At 40.0% G+C, this 27,093-nt stretch overlaps 2 protein-coding genes across 2 annotated transcripts in view; both read right to left on the bottom strand.

The window, feature by feature from the left end:
* The window catches only part of NfI (Nuclear factor I), a 76,259-nt gene that overhangs the window by 35,364 nt on the left and 13,802 nt on the right, over positions 1-27,093 (bottom strand).
* Tom40 (Translocase of outer membrane 40) overlaps positions 8,347-27,093 on the bottom strand; it is a 127,536-nt gene continuing 108,789 nt past the window's right edge. The window contains exon 9 of the mRNA XM_069506724.1: positions 8,347-8,361. The gene's annotated coding sequence lies outside the window, so the exon portion shown is untranslated. The remainder of the gene's footprint in view (positions 8,362-27,093) is intronic.

The raw sequence follows: 27,093 nt of genomic DNA, 5'->3' as shown, positions 1-27,093 counted from the left end.
TTGCAATAACCCGAATCTAGTGCGTAGTTCATCATATTATATGGAATCATTGCTAGATCCGTCTAGTAATTTAGAAAAAACACTGACAGGCGGCCATATTGCCACGTGCCGTTTTGGCGCGCAAGTTCAGCAGCCGATGCGTTCAGAAATGCATATTATTAGTGGACAGAACACGTAGTTCCACAATAAATCCCATTGTTGTAAACTGAATGCAAAATTCGATTATATGCATTTAGGTAGTTAACCTGAACACGGTTAGAATTTAAATTCAACGAAGTTTCCAACAAGCTTTTTGAACAGAGCGTTTTCTGCTAAGTCCATTTGAAAGCGACTTTTGAACGCATTAAACTAACGTCCAGGAATTCATACTACTAACTAGGTAGGTATTGCACAACAAAGGAATTTCCATTGTCTGCCACATAATCTTTATTTTGAACAAATACTTACCTACTAAGCTGTGATAGCCTAGTAGTTAGGACGCCCGCCTTCTAGTCGGAGGTCGGGGGTTCCATCCCGGACACGCACCTCCAACTTTTCGGAGTTATGGGCGTTTTAAGTAATTAAATGTCACTTGCTTTAACGGTGAAGGGAAACATCGTGAGGAAACCTGCATGCCTGAGAGTTCTCCATAATGTTCTCAAAGGTGTGTGAAGTCTACCAATCCGCACATGGCCAGCGTAGTAGACTATGGCCAAAACACTTCTCGCTCTGAGAGGAGACCCGTGCTATTCTGTAGTAAGCCGGCGATGGGTTGATCATGATGATGACGATGACATCAATGCGTTAGCTATAGTAAGTTATTATTACTTCAGTTACTCAGAGTAATTGAAGTATGCGACCTCTGTGTAAAGTTCACATACGAATCACATATACGAATAGATTGTTCCCAAACTCGGATGTAAATCGAATCTCGCCGCCCGCCCTCCCGCCCGCCTATGCCGCACGTAGTGGCATATGCAGCGAATGCGAGTGTAGATATATTTATATCGCATTACCAACAAGTTGAAGAGCAACAACAGCTGAACTGTTTGCGCAGAAATAGAAAATAGTTTCAAGAACTACCTACACGCGGGGCCCCTCTTGCAGCGTGTTTGAAATACTACATATAAAAAAGCTTATGTGATTTAAAATACTACGCACAAATAAAAACTTGGATAGATAGAAAAAAATATTGCATACAAAACAAGGAAAACAAAGACTAAACAAAGGAACCAGTAATTAAGGGAAATATCTGTCTTTCAATCTATACTGCCAGATTAAAATTATAAATGTGAAAGTGTGTTTATATCTGCTAGGTTTTTACGGCCCATTCATTGAATCAATTTTGACGAAATTTGGCACAACACAAGGATGGCTTGCATCACAAATCTATTTTAAGACAAATAAATAAATAAGTAAAGTTTATATCAAGCAACAAATATTAATATAGAGAAGATGCTACGCTAAATATTATCACACCGTAAAGAACGAATGAAATGAAATACCCTGAGAGTGACATATTCCACACCGCCCAGCGCATAAGCGATTCATGTTGTAATGTCAATTGTCATACAGCGAAGTCCCTTTGAGTACCTATATTATTTCTTTTTATTGAGTTCTAGATGATGCCCGCGACTTTGTCCGTGTGGATTTAGGTTTCTGAAAATCCCGTGGGAACTGTTTATTTTTCCGGGATCAAAAGTAGCCGATGTCCTTCCCCGGGATGTAAGTTAACTCTGTACCAAATTTCATCAAAATCGGTTAAACTGTTGGGCCGTGAAAAGCTAGCAGATAGACAGACAGACACACTTTCGCATTTATAATATTAACTAGCTTATGCTCGCGACTTCGTCCGCGTGGAATACAAAATTTCAAAACCCTATTTCACCCCCTTAGGAGTTGAATTTTCAAAAATCCTTTCTTAGCGGATGCCTACGTCATTATAGCTATCAGCATGCCAAATTTCAGCCCGATCCGTCCAGTAGTTTGAGCTGTGCGTTGATAGATCAGTCAGTCAGTCAGTCAGTCAGTCAGTCAGTCAGTCAGTCAGTCACCTTTTCCTTATATATATACAGATATGGATTTATTTAGATCGCTCACACTGATGCCATCCACTGCGTGCATTCAGCGACCTTCCCCGTAAGAGCTGAGTACATCAGCCACAGATCGCTAATGCAACGAGGAATATTACTCCGCACACCCGACGATTGATGTTGTATTTTCATACAGCGAAAGGAAATCTGTTCATACTTCATGATATCTTATTCTATTCTAGCACTAGCTGATGCCCGCGACTTGGTACGCGTGGATATAGGTTTTTAAAAATCCCGTGGGAACTCGTTGGTTTTCCGGGATAAAAAGTAGCCCATGTCCTTCCCCGGGATGCAAGCTATATGTGTACCAAATTTCGTCAAAATCGATTGAACGGATGGGCCGTGAAAGGCTAGCAGACAGACACACTTTCGCATTTATATTTCGCTAGAATAGAATCTAGCACAAGCTGGCTAGAAAAGAATAGCTTGTTTGCACAGGCCTTTCAAAAAGATCACTGACTAACTGATACGGACTCTCTTTGAGTCTACCATCTATATCTATCTATATCTATGCTTATAATAAAGGGTTCCGTACTACAGTCGTATTTTATCAACATTGTGCACAATAAATCAAAAACTATTATGCATAAAGATAAATAAAAATCTGCATAAAGATAAGTAAAGCCCATTCCATACCACCCACTTGGTATAGTAATCTTACTTTGAAAGTTGAAAATAGCAATATTTGTTTATGAATACTATTTAATTATTTTTTTTGTGTGATGTAAGCCTAAATTCACGGTTTTCAGATTTTTCCCTTATATCTGCTATAAGACCTACCTACCTGCCAAATTTCATGATTCTAGGTCAACGGGAAGTACCCTGTAGGTTTCTTGACAGACAGACCAACAACAAAGTGATCCTATAAGTGTATCCTTTTGAGGTACGGAACCCTACAAAATCAAACTATATCGTACACTATTATCCACCATATCTATTCATACAACCATAGACTAGAGAGGTATTTAGAGGCATAGATAATGCCGTAGATAAAGGCTCTAGAGCGGCGACAGGGATCGCATTAAAACACATAAGCTTTATTAGAATTCCAGTCCCCGCGGTGTCGTGTCGTACGTGCCGCCGCGACATTACTCCCGACACATAGCCCCCGACACATCCGGGAACGAGGACTTGACTTGTGTCCGGGAGTGGGGGAAATGGGACACCTTTCCGAGACATTTGGGGGTTGAATTAAGAGATCACCAACTTAGAGATTTACCATTTACACTCATCCTTGGGGAAACCTTAGGATATTTTATTTGGCAGACTGTTAAAAACAGTGAGCTTTCAAGGTCAGGTCCGCAGGAAGGTTTCGTATCTCCCTCTTTCTTTCTTTCTCACTCTCTTACTATCTCTCTCTCTCACACACACACACACCCTCTTTCTCTCTCTTATTACTGAGAGTTGTGATTCCTTCCATCAATCACATAATAGAGAGGTTTCTTAAAATAATAAAGCACTCCCAGATCCTTCCCCATACGACTCAACTAAGCACACAGTTAATGAGCCTCGATAGCTCAACCGTTAAAGGAGTGGACTGAAAACCGAAAGGTCGACGGTTCAAACCCCACCCGTTGCACTATTGTCGTACCTACTCCTAGCACAAGCTTTACGCTTCATTGGAGGGCAAACGGGAATATTAGTCAGCAATTAACTTGGCTAAAATTAAAAAAAAAGACAAAGTCCAACGGCTTAGAGTGCTATCCAAAGCACGAATCATCATAGGTACAAGTCAATGTCACTCACCTATCTATTTACCTACTGACTTAAGTCAACGTTACTTAACCAGCGCAATCGACAGACATGCGCCGACACTAACCCTCTAAACAATATACAATGCTACTTGATAAAATTCAATTAAAACTTTTACAACAGTAACAAATATTTTTTGAAAAATCACGCCAAAAGGCAGAAATTGTAAAACTTTAAGCAATCGCGCACGAATCGGTCAGTGGAAAATTGTCGACTCGACTATGGAGACTGCGAAGTTTCCAAATCTAAAGTTGGGGAAACCTTAGGATATCTTATTTGGCAGACTGTCAAATGCCGTGAGCTTTCAAGGTCAGGTCGCGGCGAACTATGGCGTTTGATATGAAAAATCCATAGACACCGGTTTTGTACTAATATTATCATCTCCGCTTTCTAAAAATGACTAGCTGATGCCCGCGACTTCGCCGCGCGGATTTAGGTTTTTAAAAATCCTATGGGAATTCTTTGATTAACCGGGATAAAAAGTAGCATATGTCACTCTCCAGGTCTTGAACTACACCCATGCAAAATATCACGTCGATCCGTTACTCCGTTGCGACATGATTGAAGGACAAACCAACAAACCAACAAACAAACACACATTTATATAATAGAGGTAGTGAAGGGGTAGTGATTTCATATTTTAATCAGTGGGTGTCAATGGGTAAAACTGGAAGCCAACTTACGACAAAGTCGCGAGCAAAAGCTAGTAAGTAGGTATGTGCGTATATTGGAATATGAATATAAGACAGCAGCTTTATATATTACTAGCTGATGTCCGCGACTTCGTCCGCGTGGACTACACAAATTTCAAACCCCTATTTTACCCCCTTGTGGGCTGAATTTTCAAAAACCCTTTATTAGTGAATGTCTACGTCATAATAGCTTTCTGTTCTGCATGCCAAACAGTCCGATCCATCCAGTAGTTTTGAGCTGTGCGTTGATAGATCAGTCAGTCAGATACAAGTAACTCATCTGGTGGTAAGTGATGATGCCGTCTAAGATGGAAGTGGGCTTACCTAGATGGGGTATGGCAGTTTGCATTAAACCCATACCCATCAGGTACTTCTACACGGCATCGTACCGGAACGCTAAATCGCTTGGCAGCACGACTTTGCCGGTGGGGTGGTAGATAGCCACGGCAAAAGCCTCCCACCAGACTAGACCAGAAATTTAGATTTTATAAAATTCCAAACCCCTGCCAGGAATCGAACCCGGGACCTCCCACTAAAAAGACACTAATTACTACTGCGCCAGGGAGGTCGTCAAAATTTTCATATACATATAGAGATGTATGTATGTAGATGAATGCGTATTTTCATGAAGAATAAGATTTTTCTTAAGTACTTATAGACTTCATCTGACCAGCCCCCGACGCAAACACAGCCTCTCTATCTGTATATTTTATAAGTGCGGCGCCGGTCTGTCTGTGGCTTTGTCTGTCACATTTTAGCTACATTTAGCTTTTAACTCAATTTATTTGCTCTATTTTAGTTCACAGCGGGCAGCGTTCAGAAAACTTCGAGATACCTTCTTGTCCGAAATTCCTCAGTGCTTGAAGACCAAAGTCTTCGAACAGTGCATTTTGCCAGTGATGACATATGGACATGAGTCACTCAGCGGGCGATGGAGAGAGCTATGCTTGGAGTTTCTCTTCGTGATCAAATCAGAAATGAGGAGATCCGTAGGAGAACTAGAGTAACCGACATAGCTCAACGGGTTGCGAAGCTGAAGTGGCAATAGGCAGGGCATATAGATCGAAAAACCGATAGACGTTGGGGTCCCAAGGTGCTAGAATGGCGACCTCGCATCGGAAAGTGCAGCGGTGAAAGATCCTCCAATAGGTGGACATGAGGTGGACAGACGAAATAAAAGTTGCAGGGACCCGCGACATAGGTACAAGCGTTGGTAAGGTGGGAGGCTTCGGCCGTGGCTAGTTACCACCCTACCGGCAAAGCCGTGCCGCCAAGTGATTTCCGGTACGATGCCGTATAGAAACCAAAAGGGTATGGTTTATTAACTGCCATACTCCTTCCAGGTTAGCCCACTTCCATCTTAGACTGCATCATCACTTATCACCAGGTGAGATTGCATTCAAGGGCTAACTTGGTGTGGGCATAAAAAAAGCGGCACAAGACCGTGGCGTGTGGAAGTCCTTACAGGACACCTATTTCCGGGACGTTTGTCGGTTGTTGTTGTTTATGATGATGATGATGATGACAAGCGTGACGTCATCGTAGATAGGAAAAAACTGGCCAAGTGCGAGTCAGACTCGCGCACTGAGGGTTCCGTAATACAATCGTATTTTATCGACATTTTGCATGATAAATCAAAAACTATTATACCTAAAAATAAATAAAAAACCTATTTTAGAATGTACAAGTGAAGCCCTTTCATATGATACCCCACTTAATATAGTTATCTTACTTCGAAAATTGAAAATACTAATTATTAGTTAATGACCACAATTTTATTTTTGTGTGATGTAACCACAAATTCACGGTTTTCAGATTTTTCCCCTAAAGCCAGCTATAAGACCCACCTACTTGCCAAATTTCATTATTCTAGGTCAACGGAAAGTACCCTGTAGGTTTCTTGACTGACAGACAGACAGACAACAAAGTGATCCTATAAGGGTTCCGTTTTTCCTTTTGAGGTACGGAACCCTAAAAATTGGCACAGTTTTATGAACATGCGACATCTAGCTGTTCCAAGTCCTTGACTCGGACTATAGATAGCTATCACACAAAATCAACACTAGAAAGAAAATCGGGGAAAATCTCCCCAATCTCCATTAGTAGATGAGGAAAACGGGAACAACGATAACTTTAACAGATAACTTTCCAGCTTTCTTACTTAATTACGCGGAAACTTAGAACACTCCTTAATGACCTATTAGTTTTAGCAATTTGGAAAATCACTTTTTTTAGCTTTTCCTTTTTAGTAAGTAGGTATACGAAATGGTTTACCAATTTGGGAATATTATATTTTTTAGCTTTTCATTTTTAGTAATCGAAATGTTTTAGCAATTTGGAAAATATTTTTTAGCTTTTCATTTTTAGTAGGTACACGAAATGTTTTAGCAATTTGGAAAATATTTTTAGCTTTTCCTTTTTAGTACACGAGTACGACGAAAAATACATAGGTACTATTTGTATATTATGTTCTTTAAAGAATACTATATCTTAAAAACTTGCACATTGGTCACAATGTACTATACAATATAGCAATGTAATCAAGCGTGATTGAGAAAATGTCTCGCTGACAAGCCGTCATAGCCTAGTGGTTAAGATGTACCCTTCTAATCAGAAGGTCGGGGTTCGATTCCGGGCACGCATCTCTTAATTTTCGGAATTATGTTTGCGTTTTTAGCAATTAAACATTACTTGGAAAACATCGTGAGGAAACCTGCATACTGCAACCTGGATCGGGCTGAAATTTGGAACGCAGATAGCTATTATAAAGTCAACATCCAATAAAAAAAAAAATTCAAAATTCAACCAACCCCTAAGGGTGTAAAATAGAGGTCTGAAATTTGTGTAGTCAATCCAGTTTTAAGAAAACAAAGTGAAGACATCACCAGGATCCCACGGTGTCCCGCTATTCAGACCCGCGGATGCGCCCAGCGCTGCACCGCATTAGGTATTCTGCGCGCGCCACACAAGGTGATCCGAGGCCGTTGCACCAGGTCTGGCCCCCGCATTCTAATGACGGCCAACAATTTTTTCTCTACAATGGTCAGGCATATATGTTATGGTAATAGGAATTGTAATTGCTATTGTTTGATGTCATTGCGTAATAAGAATGCGTCGACTACTCTTGGACGACTGATTTTCGATATAAGTATTTTTACACTTAGGGTTGCCAGGCGTCCGGGTAAAGGACATAGGTAGGCTTTTTGATTGCGAGTCCGGCCAAAATAAACGGTGTCCGGCTTTTGTTAGGCTTTTTTCATTTCGCAAACGAGCGTGGCCGAGCGCAGGGGAGTCGACTGTCGGTCGCTCCCGCAGGCGGCAGTGACAAGACAACAAGATTTATGACAATCTTCTTCTATATATATAAAAGGAAAAGGTGACTGACTGACTGACTGACTGACTGACTGATCTATCAACGCACAGCTCAAACTACTGGACGGATCGGGCTGAAATTCGGCATGCAGATAGCTATTATGACGTAGGCATCCGCTAAGAAAGGATTTTTGAAAATTCAACTCCTAAGGGGGTGAAATAGGGGTTTGAAATTTTGTAGTCCACGCGGACGAAGTCGCGAGCATAAGCTAGTAATAAAAAAAGTTTGATTTTACATACAATTTTTTTGTCGTACCTATTAATACCAAGACACAAAATCCTCAATAATGTAGGGTGTCCGGCCTTTCTACCCGAATGTCCGGCCAAACTGGCTGGTCTGTCCGGCTATTAGGTTTGGCGACCTGGCAACCCTATTTACACAACTAGCTGCCCCGGCGAACTTCGTACCTACCGCCTAACAGTCGATCCTTGTTCAGGAAATTTTAAATTTTTCTCTCCTTAAGAACCATCCCCGTACTTCAAGGGATATTATGAAAAAGAATTAGCGAAATCGGTTCAGCTGTTCTCGAGATTTGCGATCAGCAACACATTCAGCGATTCATTTTTAGGGTTCCGTATCCGAATGGCAAAAAACGGAACCCTTATAAAAAATAACTTATATCATTTTTTCTAAACTGAATAGTTTGCGCGAGAGATACTTCCAAAGTTATAAAATGTGTGTCGTCCCCCTAAACTTCTAAAATAACAGAATGATAAAACTAAAAAAAATATATTATGATGTACATTACCATGCAAACTTCCACCGACAATTGGTTTGAACGAAATCTAGTAAGTAGTTTTTGATTTATCGTGCAAATTATCGATAAAATAAGATTGTACTACGGAACCCTCAGTGCGCGAGTCTGATTCGCACTTGGCTGGTTTTTATAATTTACGATCATTTATAGAGCAGCCTGACTCACACTGAAGACATGCTTTATGTATTTCCGGCCTGAGAGACGATTTAGTACAACGCTTTTCTTCAAGAAAAGAATACGAAATGTTTACAACTTTAGGTTCAAAACCCACAATCTTTTACCTGCGACTTCGTTCACGTACGATAAATCAGAAACTATGATGCATAAAAATAAATAAAAACCTGTTTTAGAATGCACAAGTGAAGCTCTTTCATTATGATACCCCATTTGATATAGTTATCTTACTTTGAAAATACTAATTATTAGTTCATGACCACAGTTAAATTTTTTTGTGTGCGTAACTACAAATTCACAGTTTTCAGATTTTTCCCTCTTATGTCTGCTATAAGACCTACCTACCTGCCAAATTTCATGATTCTACCTGTACAGGTACTAGGTCTACCTGTGTAGACCTGACAGGGTACAGGTTACTAGGTTTTCTTGACGGACATATAGACAGACAGACAACAAAGTGATCCTATGAGGGTTCCGTTTTTCCTTTTGAGGTACGGAACCCTAAAAATCGGTCAAGTGTGAGTCGCACTCGCACACGAAGGGCTCCGAACCACCGTATACAAACAAGAAACAATACTTTAATTTTTTAAATTTACATGGCACAAAAATGGTCGATTAATTAATTAACCAATAGAAAAGTGTAGAACTTTTCAATAATTTCCCAAGAATTTCACATTCCGTGATACTTAATGGTCCTCTTGATTTAACGAGGCTTTAATACAAACTTGTACCTGTTAAAAGTCATTAAAAGTTGCCTCCCAACCACCACACGTTATCTTAAACCTTACAGCGCACTTCAGCACGGCTAGCATGGGCCGAAGATAAAAATTATATCCCCCGATTTTATCCACTGCACAGGAGATAACATTAACTTATCCACCCCTCAGAGCACGGCAACAGGGGAGAGGAGAAGTTTATCCCCGTTTGACATTTCACGGGGACTCGGGGGACTATTTATCCACCGTCTATAGCATGGGGCCAAATAAAAGAAGATAAACTGTCCTTTTTTGACATTTGAGAGGGATAATTTTATCATCGAGATTAGAGGTGGGTATAAGCTCATAGAACTTTAACTCAATTATTAAAAGATCAAAAAACATGTCTCGCGCTTTTTTTATTAGTTTGAAATAGTGAATTTAGAACGAAAATAACATGAGCACGTAATTAGTGATGGAAGTAATCCCTTTGAATTTCCCGACGCTGAGTTCCGACACTTGTTTCGGATGGACAAATATTATGTGCTGTACTTATGCGAGCAGCTTAATGAAGCACTAAAGCCGATTAATTCGGAGGATGGATTCATAAAAGTAAGTACCTAAGTACTTACCTATTACCTAAAACCATCTTTTGCAAACGAATAGGTACCTAATTCAGGTTACCTACTTAGGTAGGTAGTAGGTACCTACAAATAGGTATTCGCGGCTATTCTCTATTTATTCTACGTCCTCACATCTATAAGACTCTTGGCAGATGGTAGCTACCAGTGAGATACAAGTCAAGGTCATGGGATGACTATTGCCCGCGACTTCATCTGTGTGGATTTAGGTTTTGAAAATCCTGTGAGAACTATTTGATTTTCCAGAATAAAAAGTAGGCTGTGTCCATCCTCGGGATGTAAGCTAACTCCTGTAGGTACTAAATTTCATCTAAATCGGTTAGACTGTTGGGCTGTGAAAAGCTAGCAGACAGACAGGCAGACACACTTTCGCATTTATAATATTAGTATGGATTATTGGAAATATAAAATAACACAATGACTCATTATAATAAAATCATTTATTTGAACAAAATAGGCAGGAGTCTAATTTAACAAAACAATTCTTAAATTAAAATACACACCTATATCATACATAGTTAAATACATAATGATACACAAACACAATAACACTTTACAAATTATAATGGTTCATCATAAGTGTTTTGTAAGAGTAAATATGTTAGCCTATTATACTTTATAGACCATTTCAGTATATCCTCTTACTCTTAATTTATTATTATTGAAAATCATTAATGTATAAATTGTATATTTCAGAATTCCAATGGAACAACCAAAGGACAGACTAGAAAATGTAACAAATAAAGAAATCTCACATATCTATGGATCAAACCAGACTGCTAACTGTTGCCCGACAATAAAAGGGAAAAAGGGATGGAATAATAAATACATATTTGCATTAAAATATATTTCTTTAAGTACCTATTACCTAAAACCACCTTGTGCAAACCCATCCTTATATCTACTACTACTACTAGGGTTCTGTAGGGTACCAATGGGACCCTATTACAGTCTCAGCTCTCCATCTGTCTGTCTCCTGAAACGTAACAGGTTAAAGTTGAAATTTTGTACTTATTTCTATTGCTGCTATAACAAAAAATAAGTTTCTTCAAAAAATAATTTTGCTTTAAGTACTCTTTCTGTGTGATTGAGTAACAAACACAAACTTTTAGGCATAATATTAGGAATACCAATTAAAACAATGCTTATTTGGATGTACACAAATCTCTGATGTTAACTTAACAGATCTAAAAGTAGTGCTATTATCCTTAAGAAAAGGAAGTAACAAGTTTAATGTTCAATCAAACCACACTGCCATAGAATAACTTCCTATATTCATAACTATTTACAAATTACAAAAATGTACATATCCTCTACTTACTTTTTATTTATTTATTGGCATTTATAGGAAAACCACTCGGGGCTATTGGTTTTATAAAGTACCCACTGTGTACAAAGTGGGTAAAACGACAGTCTCACCATAGTCCACCACCGACACTTCAAAGATTTCCTGCCATAAGATAAAAAACATTGGCTTGACATGCTTATAAAGAAATTAGGTTAGTTTAATAGCTCAAACCATACCAGCTTAACCAATTTTAAGTGATATTGAACTCTTCTCAGTGCAGTGTGCTGAACTGTTAGTTTTATCATCATCTCAAACAATAATGAAAATATTTTATGTTGATAAGATGTGTACCTAAGTTACCTATTCCAATAGGTAGGTACCTAAAGTTATTTTGAGTTTGTTATACAAGACACACATTTAATAGAACTAAATTAATACACGCATCTCTCTGGCTGGCCCATTATGGAGTCTTCAGGTCCAATTCCTGTTGAGCATTCATGCCCAACAGTGATAATTAATATTGAACACTTATGTGCTCATATATGTGACCGACGGCACTATTGAGACATTTCCCGGTGGTCCTACATCCCGAGCTGCCTCATCATACTTGTCAGTCAGTGGCCACCGGGCCAGTGCCCTTCGTCAAGTACATATTTCCATGTCTGCAAATAAAACAACAATTTATGCATTTCTTTGTCGCTAACAATATCAATATATTATCACTTCAATTTTGTGTACTGATTAACACAAATTGTCTTTGTGATACTTACTGTGATAGCTAGGAATTTCAACTATTCGATAATTTTTTAATTTGGATAATTCAATAGTGGAGTTAGGTTAGGTAAACACAAACAATAACAATACTTACGTGCATAATCTTCTGTGAATGTTTTTTAAACTATTTTACGGCTCCGGCTTCTAGCTCTTTTAAAATAAAAAGCAGCCACAGACGAGTTACGAGTAACGAAAACGAGCAAAATCAAAAGCACAGATAAAAAATAATAACACTTTGACATTAACCGAGGACTAGTCTTTCCCCGCCTTATCACCGGGGATAATTATATCCAACCCTGTGCCCATGCTCGGAGAGTGGAAATAACTATCGGAGGGGATAAAATTTTTATCCTTTCCTCGGGGAGAAAATTTCCCGGCCCATGCTAGGCCTGCAGGGTAGGCAGATAAGTTAGAGTATACCCATTAGTGTAACAGGCAAGTCGTTGACTCAAAATCATGCAAATCCGTAGTCGCTGGCAAAAGTGGTGTCGAAATTATTCACGTACTAAGCCTTCTAAGATGCATCCCAAATACCATATGTCCTATCCATTTGAAGCGATGGTTGTCGACGGGCAAGGCCGTAGGTAGCCATGGAATTGATTTTGGGGAGTGTTTTAGAAAGGATGTTTGAAAATTCAAATCCTAAAGGGGTGAAATAGGGGTTTGAGTCGCGAGCACAATTAGTTAGGTTTACTTATGCTTGGTGGAACAGCAGCCTAGCAATAATAATCAGTGCAGTCAAGTCGTAAACTCAAAATCATGCAAATCCCAGGAAAACAGTCCCGGAATTATTCACGTACGAACGCCCGAAATCCGCCTAAGACGGTTACGTCTCAAACATCGGATGACATTTAACGGGGATCGTATGCAAATGCCCCGGTGTTGTCCCGGATTGTCCCGGATTGTCCCGGATTGTCCCGGATTACCTACGTCACTAAGCCCGTATAAGTTACTCGGTTGTCGGGGCTTAGGGGAAGATATTGGCGTCGTAACATATATTTGTATTGCAACTAGCTGTCATCCCCGGCTTTACTCGGGTGGCCTTAGAAGAAAATATGTCTTAGATGCAACGCCCATAGAAGTTGACTCTTTAACCATCGACAATACATAGCATAAATTATAATACACTAGCTGATGCCCGCGACTTCGGCCGCGTAGATTTAGGTTTTTAAAATCTATATGCTATCGCGGACTTTTTTGTGGAGCTGTTTAAGAGGAACAATTCTACCGAATATTACTTCCGTGTAACTTTTGCAGCGCACGCCATTGGCCTTTAGAATGACATTTCGGCTTTGTAGAGCGTTGTCTCTGTCACTCATACCTATGTGACGTTTTGTCAATCTCAACGACAGAGACAATGCTTTACAAAACCGATACCTCCTTCTAAAGATTGATGTGCATTATTTTCTGCTGCGTACTGTAGGTGTTTTATATCCATCAATCAATCAATCAGCATGTTTGCGTCCACTGCTAGACATTGCTGTTTTTAAAAATCCTGTGGGAACTCTTAAATTTTCCGGGATAAAAAGTAGCCTAGATGTCCTTCCCCGGGTTGCAAGTTACCTCTGTACCAAATTTCGTCTAAATCGGTTGAACGGTTAAGCCGTGAAAAGCTAGCAGACAGACAGACAGACAGACAGACATACACACTTTCGCATTTATAATATTAGTATGGACGTATGGATGTGCAAATGGGTTCAAGTTGCCTCCAATAAATGACTATTTATTTATTTATCAAGAGCGCGCCACCACACTGCACACACGTCCATTCGACCATTCCTCATCCACCCACTTCCCGCTACCTTCTCATGACCATCAGTCCAGCGGGTTGGAGGGCATCCAACACAGCGCTTGTTAGTCCCATTGTTTTGTCCATACTCATACCTAATCTCAAAACATCGATATGCTGAATATGTCACATCTATATCGATATGTCACATCACTAGACGTTACCCAAACCACGTCCGGCAAATTATCGACTCGATATTGTTCATAACTCGGCGTCGCCTGTACATTTATCAGCACTACATTGCAATATACAAACATACGTTATGATGCCAATATCTTACCATGAGCCGAGCTAACAGCCTATCTTACGATACCAAAGATACACATTACACCTTTACACATTATAAGAAAATATCTTGTAGGTCAACGGGAAGTACCCTATAGGTTTTCTTGACAGACACGACGGACACAAGGACAGACAGACAGACAGACAATAAAGTGATCCTATAAGGGTTCCTTTTTTCCTTTTGAGGTATGGAACCCTAAAAACACTCCCATCACTTCTGTTAGAATTTAAGAAGAGAAAAAAAAGCATGATTATAATAAGTGCGAAAATTGAAAAATCACTTTCCGTAAAAATCGCCTGTGAAATCTCTGTGAAGAAAAATAATAAATGAAACTGATTTAAAAGTATAAGTCCCGCAAATTGCTAATGCGCGTGGCCGCCATTTTAGTGACGTCAGCACTAGACTGAAGTTTCGAGCTGATGGTATATTTTTATTTCGGCTGACGTCAAAATGACGTCATTACGATGTTAATGAGACATGGTTCCAGCGCAATAGCATTACAACCTAAATTCTTAAACCTTTGATACTATCAGTGAGTTAGGTATATGAAACCTTTCTGTAATTTGGTATTCCGTCGGTGCATTACGCACAGAGTAGCATTTCAAGTGCTCCCCGTGTGATCTATGTGATGAATTAATGATCATATATATATTATACATATTATATGATTTGAATTTATTTTGTGTCTGGCGCCGGCTTTCATGTAACTAGCCGGTGTCTTGTTAATAATGATTCATTTCTGAATATCATAAAAGGAAAAGGTGACTGACTGACTGACTGACTGATCTGTCAACGCACAGGTCAAACTACTTGACGGATCGGGCTGAAATTTGGCATGCCGATAGTTATTATAACGTAGACATCCACTAAGAAAGGGTTTTTGAAAATTCAACACCTAAGGGGGTGAAATAGGGGTTTGAAATTTGTGTAGTCCACGCGGACGAAGTCGCGAGCATAAGCTAGTGTCAAATAAACGTGATAGCTACCATTTAGTATCTATTGATCACTGAGTAAGTGAATCGTAAATAGCGTCATTACAATGTTCCCTAAACCAATTAGTTTGCCTGATAAGATCTAGGATTCTAGAAGACGCAGAATCGAAATACCTACTGGAACGTGCTAGGGCCAGACTAGCGACGTAGGGCGAGCTCGCTCGATGCGGCAACGTTTCATTCTTGAGATTTTTTATCGTACTTTTTAATTACTGCTTTCCTAATGACGCCATTGAAGCGCCGGCACTTAGCGTTAAACGTGACTTTCTTTTCTTCATTCCGACTGCATTTTAGTCTAATTTTCATAAAGGGCGAATAAAGAGCAGAGACAAAAAAGCAATGTGGCAGAAATGCTCTAAAGTCTATGGTCCCTAGTTTTTTTATAGACTAGCGCTTGGCTGCAATCAGACCTGATGGCAAGTGATGCTGCAGCCTAAGATGGAGCGCGCTTGCCTAGAAGATGCCTATTCACTCTTGACTTGAAGGTACCCATATTATAATTGGAGGGGAAATTTTTAATGTAATGCACAATGACACATGGATGGTCAAGTGCGAGTCGGACTCGCAAAAGAAAGGTCCCGTATAAGGAAAAACATTTTTTAATTATTATTATTTTAATTTTCATGAAATACTTATTTGTTTTGAAATTTTTATCATTTATTGTTTTAGAATATATAGAAATATACATTCTGTATAAATTTAAACTCTACGGTTCACGAGATACAGCCCGCTGTCAGACAGACGAACGGACAGACGGACAGCGGAAACTTAGTACAGTACGCTTCCAAAAGTGATGAACATCGATCTTTAGAAGGAGGCAGCAGATTTGTATAGCACTGTCTCGGTCGTTCAGACCGACAAAATGTCATATGGGTATGAGTGACAGAGATAACGCTCTACAAAGATGAAATGTCATTCTAAAGGCCGATCGTACTGTAATAGGGTCCGGTTGGGACACATCGGGCACGGAACCCTAAAAATCTTAAATTAGCGTAGCTTCCTTCACTCGCGAGCGCGTGGCTTGCAGTATTGCTAGTAAACAGCCCGTGAAATCAAAAGAAAAAATGTTGTGCAAGTGTTGAACTATAAACAAGATCGCGTTGGCAAGGCTGCGCGGCGCTCGACTCCCGATCGCTGCGCCATCATTCCGACGGTTCATTCAATATTTTTTTTACCGAACACTGTAATTTCTTGGCTCGAACGCATCCGTTTACATGCCAAACAATAAATTTATTAGCCGTTCGGAGGAGTGGCAACACCTAACGTCACAATCGATACGTCATCGATTGCGTGGAATATCGGAATCTCCAGTGCGAAGTTTCCAGCGTTTTGGAAATCGATTCGTTCGAGCGAGTATCGATTCGCACGAGTTATATAACGCCGCTCCGTCAAGGTGACTCGGAGCCGCTACTGGATCTATTTTAGTTCGAATTTCATAAATATCCCGTGACAGAGCAACTCCCGCGTCTTCTGCCGCGGCGGCCATTTTTGTTGCGTAACGCTCGGTGTCGCACAGAAATACTGATCGCGCTCGGAACGGCTCGGGCGTCCTTGCTAATTTTAAAGTCCTTTCCCAAAGTTTATCGCTCATGAGGTAACAGAGGTGTGACGTAGGTCTGGCACGGTGCCGGACGCCGTACGGTGGACCGAAAACTGAAAAACGCCGAGACGGCCGCGTGCGAGGTTATATTTAGTCTCGCCTCTCTACTCTCGAGTGGTGTTCGTCGCATACACGCACTTTGAGCCATGTCGATCGCCGGCTCACTACAGAGCACGGGTCTCCTTTCAGAATGACAAGGGTTTTGGCCATAGTCTCCATCCATGTGCGGATTGGTAGACTTCACACACCTTTAAGAACCTTATGGAGAGCTCTCAGGCATGCAGGTTTCTTCGCGATTTTTTCCTTATCCGTTAAAGCAAGTGATATTTAAATAATTAAAACACAAACACACATAACTTCAAAAAGTTAGAGGTGCGTGCCCGGGATCGAACCCCCGAATTTCGATTAGAAGGCGGATGTCCTAACCACTAGGCTATCACAACTTTTTAATACCTCAATAGCTTAACGGAAGTGGACTGAAATCCGAAAGGTCGGTGGTTCAAAATCAAACCCCACCCGTTGCACTATTGTCGTACCTATTCCTAGCACGAGGTTTACGGTTAGTTGGAGGGGAAAGGGGAATTTCAGTGATGATTAATATGGCTAATATTCTTTGGCTCCATTATCGGGATTCAGCAAATGATTTGTGGTCCCTTATCTTACAAAGGTGAGCGTTTTGACGTATAGTGAAAAATTGCTGATTTGACTAGTAGTCATCATCACCATCATCGTCGAAATATTATTCTGCGACAGTGATCAACCCTGTTACTTAATTACTCTTCTTCGCGACGCGAACTGACCTCCTTGATAAAGGACCCCAGATGGGTTCGAAACTAGTCGGGCTAACGTCGACTGGACACATGAGTATAGCCGTAGAAATATCTCTACATAGGATAAAATAAAGTCGCTTCCCGCTGTCTGTATGTATGTATGAACGCGTAGATCTTTTAAACTACGCAACGGATTTTAATACGGTTTTCACCAACAGATAAAGTGATTCAATAGGAAGGTTTATAAGTGTAGTTTAATTCTCAAAAAATTAGAGATCCCTAGAGAAATTGAAATAATTTGAATTAGGTCGGAAAAAAATACACTCATTTGAGAGTTTCCGAGGCAATGACACCTCAATGACACCACTTTAGTATCTACATTGCAGCCATGCGAAGCCGGGGCGGGTCACTAGTATCATATACACTGTTACTGTTAGGCATAGGCGCAGCTCTACCAGATAGTCGGATACATAATCATACGGAAACGGTTATCGGGAAAACTAATCGTATATTACCCGACGCGTCGGTCGTCGGGCGGCAGATGCGCCGACCAAAATTGCGTGCAGGCCTGCCATCAATATCGCCGACCTAATTGAATATTATACAGCAATTTGTGTTGCCGAAAATCTGGCTGGGACTATGCGGTGGCCATATATCGTCCGGCAGTGGTGTTAATGTTTTCTATGGGCATCACACGGTGTAGGGGTGAACATTTCGAAGTGAAAAATCATATGAAATGCGATTTCATACGTAGCACTGTAAACGATAGACACGCGCTTTAGCTGATGCGACACCATATGAGTAAAGATCCCTAAAAACTATGAAAAAGTATGGCGTCACAAGCGGCGGTAAAGGAGGAAATAGACAGGTCACTTGAGGCCTACAAACAGAGACTTGAGCGTCATAAAAACAGCCTGGCAGTTCAACTTTTGGATGCCAGTAACAGCACGTTCCGCCTTAAGAGGACAAGTTTGACCATCATACTATAGTAGGTTTAATAATTACACGAGTACTTCATCTTATAATAATAAATAATAAATAATAAATAATAATAATCTTGAATGGATGTCATATCGCTGGATGAGCAAAGCTGTGAACATTTACGAACTTCCAATCTGCTTATAGTCCAGGGACAGATCGCAGATAGAAGAAAGAGAAAGAGAAAAAAAAACCAAGCGGCGTCGTGGCTACGACCTACGGAAGTCTACCATTAGAGCCACCATATACGGACAGATCGATCTTATGATCTATATTGTGTGAAATTAGATAACTGTGAAATTTCACTGGTGAAATCTCACAGTTATGGTACACACCCTGGTACATCAGAAATGACGATATTCATCGGGACCTTCAAATTGAATACGTCCATAAAGTTATCACCAAATCTGCCAAAGCCCACGACTATAGGCTTCACCACCACGTTAACGTTGAAGCAATCCAGCTGCTTGACGTAACGGAGACAGTGAGAAGACTAAAAAGGACCAAACCTTTTGAGTTAGTGTATAGTGATAAGTGATAGTGTACATAGTGTAATGTGCTGAAAGAACACGTGAACAAAGTGTATCTCTAATCAAGAAAGACTAAGATGCGTCAGTGGACAATTTCTTAGTATATAAGATAATTTATAAGTTTAGGTTAAAATAAAATTACTTATTAGTCATAATATATTAGGCTAGATCGTAATATAATTGAGTAGCTTATTGGCACTCAACATTAAGGAAAAAAAAAAAAACTTGTGAAATCAACGTTAAAAGAGAAAGGAATTTCATCATGAAATGATTAACAAGGTAACTTCCATCCCTATAATGCAGTGTTGCAGAACTATATTTAGCGCGGCCGCTTCAGCTCGCTCTGTTTGCGCAACGTCGCGTCGCCTGCGAGCCGCGAGACGCGTTCTATTATCGGAAAATGGACGATACGAGACGTTGGGAAATATTGTCATCTCGGACTCAGAAGCGTCGCTTCCTTAACATTCTTTGGATTTTTCCTTTTTTTTAAATCCGGTCTGATTTTAATAGCTCTCGTAACGTTCAATTTTTATTTGGCTTTTCGTAAAGTTAATAGCTAACTCGCCTGAACCCAGTGATTTCAGTTGTACCTACCTATGTAATATTATTATTACGTGATCAAATCAGAAATGAGGAGATCCGTAGGAGAACTAGAGTAACCGACATAGCTCAACGGGTTGCGAAGCTGTAGTGGCAATGAGCAGGGCACATAGTTCGTACAACCGATAGAGGTTGGGGTCCCAAGGTGCTGGAATGGCGACCTCGCACCGGAAGACGCAGCGTTGGAAGACCCCCCACTAGGTGGACGGTAGACATCAGACGAGTCGCAGGGAGCCGCTGGATCCAGGCGGCGCGTGGCGTGTGGAAGTCCCTACAAGAGACCTATGTCCAGCAGTGGACGTCTATTGGTTGATGATGATGATGATGTAATATTATGTCAATTAGTCAGTGAATTTCTCTTTTTATATAAACAGACTATTATCGGAAAAATGGACGCTACGAGACGTTGGAAAATATTGTCATCTCGGACTCAGAAGCGACGCTTCCTTAACGTTCTTGGCATTTTTCCTTTTTTTTTTTCAAGAAATCCGGTCCATTTCGATTTTAATAGCTTATGTAACAATTTTCTTCAGATTTGATACCTTTTGAAAGCGATTTCAATTTTTATTTAGCTTTTTACAAAGTTACTTTCAGATTTGGTACCTGAATTGGAATTCGATTCCAACTTTTATTTGGAGTTTAAAAAAGTTAATAACTCCCCGGGTGTTATTTCAAAAAATTATCTCAGTGAAGAGTCTATTAGAATCGATATACGCTGGGGTCCCAAGGTGCTAGAAATGCTAGAATAGAGCCTTGCACCGGAAAGCGCAGTGTTGGAAAACCCCCACTAGGTGGACAGACGACATCAAACGAGTCGCAGGGAGCCGCTGGATTGAGGCGGCACAAGACTGTGACGCGTGGAAGTCCCTACATGAGACCTACGTCTATCGGTTGATACCGACGATGACGACATCCGAAAGGAAATGGTACTAGCAGAAGAGGTAAAGTTTACAGTAAGTAGTCATAAATCAATACACGAGTGAAGCTGTTAACACAGTGTTACACGTACAAAGTTTGGCCGACATCTTGTGTTCGCGCGATACTACGAACTTCTGAAACTTGCAACTTACGAGTTACGACAGAATGATGGGAATTGAACAGTGAAATGGCAAGCTCACTCGTCTAGAGATCTAGGATTCAATGCTCAGTTGGTAAAGTTTACGTTATGATTCTTACTTGCATGACATGGGATGAAAATGATTTACACGCAAGCATGTTTTATTAAGCAAGATGTGATAGCCTAGTAGTTAGGACTTAGGACGTCCGCCTTCTAATCGGAGTTCGGGAGTTCGATCCCGGGCACGCACCTCTAACTTTTCGGAGGTACGTGCGTTTTAAGTAATTAAATATCACTTGCTTTAACGGCGAAGGAAACAACTTGCATGCCTGAGAGTTCTCCACAATGTTCTCAAAGGTGTGTGAAGTCTGCCAATCCGCACATGGCCAGCATGGTAGACACATACGGCCGGCTGAGATCTGTTTTTGTAAATGCGCAGTCATAATGTCTCGTGTTCAGATTGGCTACCTACTGGTTTTATTTGCAGATATAAGGTAAGTTAGCGCTAAGTTTTTGCTAGCGTTCTGGTTACACCCTGTATTATAAGTCGAGTCTCAACTCCCCCTCACGACTTTTTTAACCCACGACGGTTGGGCGAGAACATAATATTATCCTTGACAAACTTACTAATCACTTATCAAGTTATTCGTCAGTCAAGTCTAAGCTAAAAAGGTGCGGTATCTATATCGAACATCAGATGGAGAGTTCTAGAAGTTGTGGAAGCTCGCAACATGGCGTCGAACGACACAGATGAAACTTTGATGTGTTCCGGACCCACTGGCTGTTTACCAGTTTCACTTACCTATTATCAATTACTAACTTTTCCCCAAGGTACTGCAGTTGGCCTTGCAGACGCTTTTTTTTTTATTCATTATATGTGTCCATAGTAGGTAACTAAGGGCCCTGGGGCAAATCAAAAAATGGGGCCCCACTGCTATCTAAACTGGTTAGGTTTCTCGAAAAAAAATCTCGACTCAAATTCACAATAAAATGCACATCGATGAATAATAAAACGCACATATTGCTATTCGTCAAATTGACTACACTGCCAACCCACAGAAAGAATTTAGGGGAATTCCTTAGATATAACTTTTGAATTTCTCTCAACTGAGTTGCCATGATTAAACCCGGGTTGCAACCTGTCATATTTATTTTGAAAATGGGAGAAATTTTCAAAAGTTCAGTTCGATCGAGATTTTCTGGTAAGGATTTGAGGGCCCTCTGAGCTTGAGGGCCCCGCGGCACTGCCCCACCTAGCCCCTAGGTAGCTACGCCAATGCATGCTGCCCTAGCATCACCATATATACCTGCTGTACGAAGATTTGCTAACATCGCCGAGCCGCTGGAAGGCGGCAATCAATCGCCGACACGGCATCTGCAGTGGCTTCCATAGTGTCTCAGCATAATCAATACTTATAATAAAACTGTAACAGGTCAAATTCTGTACATTGAAGATATTTTGAAAATTTTTTTTCGAGGGCACTCTATAATCGATACTGAATCAATCATCAATATCAATCATCAATATACTTATAATAAAACTGTAACAGGTCAAATTCTGTACATTGAAGATATTTTGAAAATTTTTTTTCGAGGGCACTCTATAATCGATACTGAACCCAAAACTGTAATTTTTTTCATTTTTGTCTGTCTGTCTGTATGTCTGTATCACGGCCGCGCATCACGCTGAAACTACTGAATGGATTCCAATGAAACTTGGTACGATTTGAGGTCATACTATGAGGAAGAATATAGGATACTTTTTATCCCGAAATTCAGCATGGTTCCCGTAGGAGAGGGGACGAACGTTAAAATGTATACTGAGTTGTAATTCATTAACGCGTAGTCCGATTTCATTCATTATTTTTTTGTTAGAAAGGGGATATTTTAAAGATTGTTCCGTAAATATTTCAAGGTCATCGGTTTTTAACCGACTGTCAAAAAGGAGGTGGTTCTTTTTTCTACATCGATTTTTTCGAGGTTTCTGGCCCGATTTGCAAATTTTTTTTTAAATCAACAAAAAAAGTTTACGTCGTGGTCCCATAAAAAATTCTGGATTCAACTCCTTAATCCTGATGCTGCAGGGTTACTGCCCGCCTGGGTTATCAAGATTCAGGAAGTGTTCATAGTGAATTCATATTGTAGGTACCAAGCAACGACTTTATTCTCAGACTTCAAGTCTCAACTCCTCAACCCTGATGATGTAGGGTACAGCACTCCTAAACTATAATGTTTCAGGAACTGCGGATGATGCAAAATTATTTTAGGTAAAGCATAGGCTACATCATTGAACTTCGGATCCTAACTCCTCAATCCTGATGCTGCAAAGTACTGAAGTTCTAAATCGTGGGGATTTTAGAATTTCTGATAGTGAATTGATATTTTTAAAAAAATTAAAAAATTTGAATCGACTGTTAGGCGAAACGAAGTTCGCAGGGTCAGCTAGTGTTTAATATGTCAATAGATTTTGTGAATTTTGAAGTGACCTATCTTCATTGCTCCCCAGTTTAATAATAATAAATAAATAAATAAATGAATCATTTATTGTTCCAAAGCGTTGGTACAAGTATAAGAGTATTTTTCCGACATATTAACACGACAAAAGACTTTCTTAAGTAATAGGTTTATAATATTTAAATTTTAAATACGTATCTAGAATTAATTTCTTAGTAGGTCAGTAGGTAGGGGAATTTTCGATATTAAAAAAAGTGTAAGACTACTATCACGTTTCCGTGTCGTGTAACAACGAGTGCTGGTCACTTATTAGTGGCCTCAAAATAAACACCACACTGGCAGAGCGACATTGACAATGACCAGAGTCAAGGCTGGGTGTTATGACAGTAAAACTTGGCAAAAGTTGAGCCTTGCTGACTGCTGACTGGCGCGCAGTTAATGTGCGAAAAAAAGTATTTTTACGATCGCTAATGATCTGACTCTTTGGAAAAATACTGCGATAATACAAATCCTCTTTAATCACTATCCCGTGGGAATTTCGAGAATTCCGGCCTAATTTTTTGTCTACAATATAAAGGGAATCTTTGTGAAAAATTTTAGCTTGCTAGGTCCAATGATTTGGCTGGGTATTGATGACACAGGACTTTTTTAGTACAATTTTCTCTTTGAGGATTATAATAAACAATCGACCACCCGCGGCTTCACTCGGCAAAAATATACCTACCTAAATGTTTTCGAATTGAATTTCGAATTTTTTTGATAGGGACAGTTCCTTTATTCCATACTAGCTGATGCCCGCCACGTCGTCCGCGTGGAATTAGGTTTTTTAAAAATCCCGTGGGAACTCTTTGATTTTCCGGGATAAAAAGTAGCCTTTGTCACTCTCCGGGTTTTTATCTATACCCATGCAAAAAATCACGTCAATCCGTTGCACCGTTGCGACGTGATTGAAGGACAAACCAACAAACAAACACACTTTCGCATTTATATAAGGGTACTGATACTGAGGTACTGATTATTTAGATAATAGTTAAATTTTTACAAACCGGCTGCGTCTAAAGCTGGGCATGCAGATAGCTATTATGACGTAGGCATCCGCTAAGAAAGGATTTATTGAAATTCAATTCCTAACCGCCGTACTCAGAGTCGCTTTAAACGAGACACAGCTATATCTTTCGCATAAATCTGTCTCGTTTTAACTCAATCTTAAGTAACGATTAGCAACTCGAGTGCGGCTGTAAGGGGATGAAATAGGGGTTTGATATTTGTGTAGTCCACGCGGACGAAGTCGCGAGCATAAGCTAGTAACTTTATATAGCAACAATAGCTTTTATTAGCCACTGAAAATGTGTCTAGAAAACTGCAGACAATTTAGTTCAGCAATCAGTAATTCTCCGTCGGTTGTAAGAACTTTATCTGGTCTGTGGAGGACGCTGGACGGCACAGATCGCCGATACTGTATCTCAGGCCACCCCTTGCGAGATAGCTGCCTACATACCTATTATACTTTACAGAACCTATCATACGTTTATTGAGTGGCGTTTTCCGACGGTTCCGTTCTAAAAATATAGTCCGACTAGGTGACACGCCCGGGCTTCGCTCGGGTGTAATTTAGAAAATCGAGGTGGGGTTGAATTTCCAAAAATCCTGAAAAACGTATTTCTTCATTTATGACCGAAAACCCAAATACATACCAATTTTCATGGAAATAACTTAAAAAATGACGGACTTTCTTTCAAACTTTTCATCCCCTATAGTTTTTTTTCTTTTTTTTAATTTAGATACAAGTTAGCCCTTGACTGCAATCTCACCTGGTGGTAAGTGATGATGCAGTCTAAGATGATAGCGGGCTAACCTGGAAGGGGTATGGTAGTTTTTTATTAAACCCATACCCCTTTGGTTTCTACACGGCATCGTACCGGAACGCTAGATCGCTTGGCGGCACGGCTTTGCCGGTAGGGTGGTAACTAGCCACGACCGAAGCCTCCCACCAGACCAGACCAGAAATTTAGAAATTATAAAATTCCAAACCCCTGCCAGGAATCGAACCCGGGACCTCTCCCACTATTAAGACCACAGCGCTCACCACTGCGCCAGGGAGGTCGTCAAAATATGGTGTATCGTGTAATCGTAATAATATGGTGGTATGGTGGTTTATATCCCCCTTGGTGGTAGAATTTTCAAAAATCGTGAAATACGTATTTTTTTACTTTAAATACCAATTTTCATCGATGTAACTTTACAAATGACGGACAAACATACAAACTTCCATCCCCCATTTAACCCATAGTTAACCACAACGCTGTTATTCTGTTAGGGTATTCTGCTAGGGAAACGTAGGTACTCAAAGTCAAAGTCAAAGTCAAAGTCAAATGATTTAATCAAAATAGGTAATAAATTACTCTTTTTGATAGTCAGATGTTGGATTTGTAAGATATAGTGGTGATAATTATTACGCAAACTTAAAACTAAAGCTACGAGGGTTCCAAACGCGCCCAGGTCTGAGAAGAGCCCACAAAAAACTCAGCCGGGTATTCTTTTTACTAGAATTACACCTCGTTTGAGTGTAACGTATAAGTTGCAAGTTGTAGTGTAGGTAGTGTAGGGGTACACTACGTGCTCTATCGCGATAAGCCTGCGTCATTGCGGCCGTTAGCTTGTCAACTTATATCATGAGTTAATGCTCACTACGTATTATATTATATGTTACTATGTTACAAGTAAAGCCTTGCCTTTCTATTACAATTCTCGAACATGGTCGATTACCATTTACCATTTACTACAGAGGTAACAGCGTGAGTCAATTTTTTTTCAAAACGTAAATATTTTGAAAAAAAGTTGACTCACGCTGTTCATGTTCAGGAGGTGCAAATATAAAATGTCAGATTCGAAAAAAAATTAATTACGAATGAACCGAGGCTAGTTGAATTTTAAAATCAATATGAAAATAATGATGTGCGTTTTTAAGTAATTAATATATTATCACTTGCTTTAACGGTGAAGGAAAACACTATGAGGAAACCTGCATGCCTGAGAGTTCTCCATAATATTCTTAAAGGTGTGTGAAGTCTACCAATCTGCACTTGACTAGACTATGTCAAAACCCTTCTCACTCTGAGAGGAAACCCGTGCTCAGTAGTGAGCAGGCTGATCATGATGATGATGATGATAATTGGAAAGCTCTGTCGACGAATTCAAAAATATTTTTTGTAACGTCCGGTCCTCATCCCCAATAAAAACTCACATAATTTAAATGCGGCAATAATCGTAAAAAACCGGTAAAGTGCGAGTCGCATTCGCACACGAAGGGTTCCGTACCGTCGTACAAGAAATAACACTTTTTAATTTTTTGGGATTTATTCAGATTTTGGATTTGTCAATTTACTTGTGCTACCTGTCAAATTTCAAAATACTCAACGGGTAGGTAGTAGCTTATATAGGTTTTGATTCCCTGTACGGGTCTTAATAGACACGACAGACAGACAACGAATAAAGGTTCATCTTTTTCCTTGGAGATACAGAACCCTACAAGTAGGTAAAAAGCAAAGACATTATGATCACAATGTGGCCTACGGGAGCTAAATTAGCCACTGACTCATGTCACGCACAGAAATAGTTACTCCACACAAAATAACGACATTTCCAAAACAAACAACCACGAACATGAACATAGCGAGAAAGATACTCCGCCCATTTTAGCGTTAAAACTCTAAACTATCGTGCGGTTTCATACAATTTCCATATACATATTATATGTCACACAATAGGGATGTTGCCTATATCAATTTTTTTTTGTAAAGGAACCATAAATTCACGGTT

The sequence above is a fragment of the Maniola hyperantus genome, chromosome 23, assembly GCF_902806685.2.
Source record: "Maniola hyperantus chromosome 23, iAphHyp1.2, whole genome shotgun sequence".
NCBI classification, from domain to species: Eukaryota; Metazoa; Arthropoda; class Insecta; order Lepidoptera; family Nymphalidae; genus Maniola; species Maniola hyperantus.
The sequence above is the reverse complement of the archived record's forward strand: the minus strand, read 5'-3'. Positions and strand labels throughout refer to the sequence as shown.